General features: G+C 44.5%; 1 protein-coding gene across 4 annotated transcripts in view; it reads left to right on the top strand.

Moving 5' to 3' along the window:
- The window catches only part of LOC112415400 (C5a anaphylatoxin chemotactic receptor 2-like), a 25,666-nt gene that overhangs the window by 1,038 nt on the left and 18,396 nt on the right, over window positions 1–6,232 (top strand). The window lies entirely within an intron of this gene.

Here is a 6,232-nt window from a genome sequence, read left to right as displayed (position 1 = left end):
TTTTTTTTTCCTTTCATGAATAACATATTATATTATTGCCCAGCATTTATTGAGCACCTACTGCATGCCAGGCACTGTGCTAGGCACTTGACATTTATGAATTTTGACTTAAACCATCTGTGAGGAAGGTATCATCCCCATGTATTTCAGGGAAATTGCCTTTTTCCTTTTATCAGCTGTGTGATATGCCAGTGGGAGTTTTCATCTCTTATCAAAGGAGATTTAGGCTGTCCAATACTTTGTCTTTAAAACCAAAATTAGGGAATTCCCTGGTGGTCCAGTGGTTAAAACTCGGTGCTTTCACTGCTGAGGGCTGGTGTTAGATCCCTGGTCAGGGAGCTAAGATCCCACAAACCGCGTGGCAAAACCAAACCAAACCAAAACAAAACCCAAATTACATCTTTGGACCCACATCTGGGTTTCCAGAACTGCAAATGCTGAATCCAAGGCATGGGCAATTTTTACTTTAACAGATATTGACAAAATTTGTACCAATTTACATTCCTCATCTACAGAGCATGAGAGTATCTACTTGTCTAGAGTCCCATCTGCATAGTTATATGGAACTTTTTTATTTTTGCCAACCTGAAAGGCAGTTCATTGCATCCTCAAAGGATCTGAAGGCTTGTCTTTTTCTCGTGGTTTTTAAAATGCAAGGGCTTATGTTTCTTCGTGCTCAGGGATGTTGAGTCACAAAGATTGCAAACTCAACAAGGTAAATCTCAGTCGAGATGCTCACCTCCACCCTTGTATCCCATGTCTCAGAGGATGCTATAATGGTTTCAAGTGGTTCTGTGGGTGGATTGTTTAAAGACGTGTGTCCATGTAGGAACAGGGAGAGGGATATTCCGGAAAAAAAAGCAAACTGTGCCTTCTTCGTATTTACTAGCTCTGACAGCATTCCTAAGTGAGTCTGTTGTTTCCACTGTAATGGAGGGGACAGTTGGCAGGACTTTCCTGCTGTGAGGATGGCGAGACTGAAGCCCAGTGAGGGAGGGAAGGGGCTGGGGCAGAGTTTACCACCCAGCAGCTGATGACTGTAGCCATGTCATGCCTCCTTTTTTAAAAAAAAATTTTATTTATTTTTTATTTATTTAGCTGTGCTGGGTCTTAGTTGTATCATGCATGCGGGATCTAGTTCCCTGACCCGGGATCGAACCCAGGCACCCTGCATTGGGAGCGGGGAGTCTTAACCACGGAACCACCAGGGAAGTCCCCTGTCATGCCTCTTAAGTCTTTCCACTTTTCTTCCTCCCCTGGGCATCACCCCCATCCAAGCCACCATCTTCGCTGGCCTGGGTCCCTGCCCCTGCCTCCTCTCTGGTCCTCTTGCCTCTAGTCTTACCTCCTCACAGCAGCCAGAGGGATCTTTCTAAAGAGAAACTCTCATCTAGTCCCTCCTCAGCTCCAAGACCATCCATGGCTCCCCATTACCCCAGGATAAAATGCATATCCTTTAACATGGCATCTGTGGCTCCTCCAACCTCGTCTTGGCTACCTGCCAGCCACACTGACGTTCGTTCATTTTTCTGGTGTGTGGACGCTCCTCCCTGTTACCTTGTGGCCTTTTGCCTTGAATGCATGCCCCTCACTCCCAATACACTTGAGATCTGGTAGCCTCTCAGAGAGGGTTCTGGAGTTGGACTCTCAGAAGTTCTCTCCTACCTCTGCCACTTGCTAACTGCGAGGACTAGGAAAGGTCTCTTAAGCTCTCTGTAGCCTCAGTTTTCTCATCTGTAAAATGGGTGTTGCAATGGCAACAATGCTCATAGGGTTGTCCTGTGGATTAAATGAGACGATACATAGGACTTCCCTGGCGGTCCAGTGGTTAAGACTCCACGCTTCCACTGCAAGGTGCGCAGGTTCGATTCCTAGTTGGGGAACTAAGAACCCGCATGCCACATGGCCTAAATAAATAAATAAGCGAGCTGATATGTGAAAAGGACTTAGAACAGAGCTTGGCAATTCTGAGCTCTTTTCTCCTAAGCATCTTCTTCACCCTGTTCTCCTCCTATTCATTCATGACTCCTCACTGCCACCACCCTAGTGCAAGCCACCGTCATCCCTCACCGCAGCTAGACAATCCCAACCTCCTCTTCTTAGCTTCTGATCAGGAGCCATTTCTCCACACAACAGACAAGGGCTCTTGAAATGAGCCTGTGAACTTAGGAACAATAAGAGTACCCTGCCCTAGGGGTTGTTGTGGCATAAATACTGTGCTTAGGGAATTGACGAACTAACACCTGGGAAGCACGGAGAACAGCGCCCGGCACATAGGAATCACTTAGGAGCCCCAGACCTGTGCTGTCCAAGACGGTAGTCACCAGCCACATGTGGCTGGTCATTTAATTAAAATGACAGAAAAGTAAAAGTTCAGTTCCCAGACACATCTGCCACATTTCATGCACTCAACAGCCACAGGTGACTGGTGGCTACCATCTTGGAAGGTGCACATCTGGAATATTTCCATCAGTACGGAAAATTCTGTTGAACGGTGCTGTGGTTTTATTTCACCAAGACCCTTCTCCTGGTCCCACACCAGGCTGGATTCTCCATTGAACATACTCAGTTACCATCCCTGGGGATTAATTTCTCTCTCCCAGTAGACCATAACCTCTCCAAGGGCAGGTGCCAGGTATGTCAGGAACAAATCCCCTAGCCTGTTAATATTTGTGCAATGAAGAAATATTATTAGAATCTTTCCTAGACTCCTAGAATGGTAGAACCATGAATTCTTTTGTATAGTCTATATAACATCCATTTTGGGGGGAAAGGACGGTGCATTCACTGGTATGGCTCTACATATAAGAAGAACAAAAGCATGTACGGTAAAATCTTCCTTCCAATGCTTGCCTCCAACCCACTACTTCCCCTCCCCAGGGGGAACCACTGTTACAGATTTCCTCTGTCTGCTTCTGGAACTAGTCTGTACATACACAAGCAAACACACACACACATACACACACAGAGAGATAGAATGATAGAGACAGAGGGGAGGGAGCAGGGGGGAGGGAAGGGAGAGAGAGAGAAAAACTGAGAGAGTGAGAGAGAGAGAGAGATTCCTCTTTCGTAGGTAGTGTGCTTCATACACTGTTCAGTTCTTACTTTTTCTATTTCACCATAGATCTTGGAGCTCTTTCCACACACATCCTTACGTAAACTTCCTCATTCTTTCGGCGGTTGCATAGTACTATTTTGCCTGGATTTGCCGTCATTCATTTAGTCAGTCCCCTCTTGCTGGACGCTTCAGCTATTTCTAGTCTTTGTAATTATGCTGCAATGGCAAATCTTTGCAAGCCTTTTTTATCCGGAGCATCCTAGAAATCACAAAGGGTTAGAGTTAGCATCTTTTTTCTGCACTCGTGAAGTCAGTGAGAGGAAGGGGCCTCGTGAGTTCATTCCAGAAAAGGAACTTTGTCAGCTGATGAGAGGGAGTAACGGTGAGCGTGAGAGCAGGGGGTGGGGAGGCTCCCCGTTTTGAGGTCTGGCTTATTCTGCAGCTAAGCATGGCCGAGAGCTTGTGAAACGAGCAGGGACAAAAGTTAACTTCATGTATCATGTCTGAGGTGGACATTTAAAATATTTAACATACTGCTAAGGGGCAGAGCCCCCCCTGAGCAGGGTCTGGGGCCTCTTACCATGCCCGGCATTAACACTTTAGTGATCCGAGCATGGGAACTGGGGGTGGGGGTCCCAAAGTAGAAAAATGGGAGTCCAGGGTTCTGGGAGTGGGGATGGTACAGGTGGGTGGCTCAGGGCAGGGGCTCGTTATCAAGGGAAACAATTCAACAATTTTAACTTTTTTGAAACATTTTCACACTTATAGAAAAATTACAAGAATAATACAAAGAACTTCCATATACTCTTTATCCAGATTCTCCAAGTTTGCTTTGTCTATCTATCATCTATCTATCTATCATCTATCTATCTATCTATCTATCTATCTATCTATCTATCTATCATCTACTGTCTTTTTTTCCTGAACCAGTTGAAAGTAAGTTACAGGCATCGTGTCCTTTGCCCCCCCAATGTCTCGGTGTCTCCTTCTCAAGAACAAGGACATTCATTTACACGAGCACAGCACAATGATCAACGTCAAGAAATTTACTGTTTGGTGAGATACTATTATCTATATGCAAATGGTCTAATGCTAGATCATATTCAGACTTGCTCAATTGTCCAAATAATGCCCTTTAGAGTGAATTTGTTTTTCCTGCTCCAGACTCTGGTCCAGGATGTCACATGACATTGGGTTGTCCTGGGTCTTTCGTCCCCATTCATTTCTTGTCTTTCTGACACTGGTATTTTAATTTTAATTGAGTATAATTCACGTAACATACAATTCACCATTTTATTTATTTATTTATTTATATTAATTTTTATTGGAGTATGGTTGCTTTGCAATGTTGTGTTAGCCTCTACTGCACAACGAAATGAATCAGCCATACACACTAATTCACCATTTTAAAGTGTACCATTCAGTGACATTTAGTACATTCAAGATGTTGTCTCATCACTATCTTTATCTATTTCCAGAACCTTTTAACCACCCTCAAAAGAAACCCTGTACCCATTAAGCATTCCCTCCCTGATTCCCTTTCCCCAGTCCCTGGCAATGACTAGCGCGTTCCCCATCTCTATGGATTTGCCTATTCTGGACACCTCATGTAAGTGGAAGCATACGATATGTGACCTTTTGCGTCTGACTTCTTTCACTCACCATAATGTTTACAAGCTTCATCCACGTTGTAGCTTGCATCAATACTTCATCTCTTTTTATGGCTAAATAATATTCCACGGCATGGGTATAGCATACCCTGTTCATCCACTCATCAGTTGACACTGACATTTTCCCTCTGAATAATTTAATCACTGCTATGGCTCTACCAGCAAGTACCCTGGACCATCAGCCCGATTGACCCAGTTGACCTTAGGGTAACATAAAGGAACTGGAAATAAAAAACAGTTGTTCAAAAAAAACAAAAAAAAAACAAACAAAAAAACAGTTGTTCAGAGAAAGATCTGAGTTCTTCAGTAATTGTAAGGTCGATAAATAATAAGAGCATTGCCATTTCTCGTCTCCCTATAGTGTACCAGGCATTTTGCCAAGTGCTTAAACATTTTTCATCTTATTTAATCCACGAGCTGGGTGTTTAGTGGGTATCAACCTCAGCCTGCAAATTTAGGTGCCCTAAAAATCCAGCTCTTATTATTATTTTTTATTTATTTATCTTTTTTGCGGTACGCGGGCCTCTCACTGTTGTGGCCTCTCCCGTTGCGGAGCACAGGCTCCGGATGCGCAGGCTCAGCGGCCGTGGCTCACAGGCCCAGCCGCTCCGCGGTATGTGGGATCTTCCCGGACCGGGGCACAAACCCGTGTCCCCTGCATCGGCAAGTAGACTCTCAGCCACTGCGCCACCAGGGAAGCCCTATCCGGTCCATCTTTAAATCTCCCAGGTTGTCTCTAAAATATCTTCTTTCCCATATGATTATTCCAATTGGATCCAACCAAGGTCTCCATTTTGCCTTTGCTTGATATGCTTCTTAAACCTCTTTTAATCCATGACACTTCCCATTCCCTACCCTGCCCCCTTCTTTTAATCTTTTGGCCGCGCTGCACGACATGTAGGATCTTAGTTCCCCAACCAGGGATTGAACCTGTGCTCCCTGCATTGGCAGCACTGAGTCTTAGCCACTGGACCGCCGGGGAAGTCCCTCCCCTTCCGTTTTAAAAACGTCATTTATTTGTGAGAGTAACAAGACCATTTGATCTGTAGCGTTTCCTGAATTGCGATGGGGCTGATTTTGATCCTGTGGTGTGAGTTATCGTGTTCCTCTTTCCTCTGCTTTTCCTGTAAACTGGCAGTTTTAGATCTAGAATCTTGATTAGATTGACCTTCTTCTTTTATTTTTTTTTTTTTGCAAAAATTACTTCATAGGTGGTGCCGTATCCTTCCTACTGCATCACATCAGATAGAGCAAATGTCTACTTGTCTGTCTTCTCAAGGTGCTGAGGCTGAATGGAGGGTTTGCGGTGCCAGCTCAACCTATTTATTATAAAGTTCCTGTCTGTTTTTCACCTGGTGGTTTTATTAGGTGTTGTTGATTGTCATCCAGATCCATGTTTCCTTAAGTCTATCATTCCTTCTGCAAGTAATATTTTTAGATTCTTCTCTAAAGAAGGCCCTCCCTGGGCTTCCCTGGTGGCACAGTGGTTGAGAGTCCGCCTGCC

The sequence above is a fragment of the Neophocaena asiaeorientalis genome, unplaced genomic scaffold, assembly GCF_003031525.2.
Source record: "Neophocaena asiaeorientalis asiaeorientalis breed wild unplaced genomic scaffold, Neophocaena_asiaeorientalis_V1.1 scaffold629, whole genome shotgun sequence".
Lineage (NCBI taxonomy): Eukaryota > Metazoa > Chordata > Mammalia > Artiodactyla > Phocoenidae > Neophocaena > Neophocaena asiaeorientalis.
The sequence above is the reverse complement of the archived record's forward strand: the minus strand, read 5'-3'. Positions and strand labels throughout refer to the sequence as shown.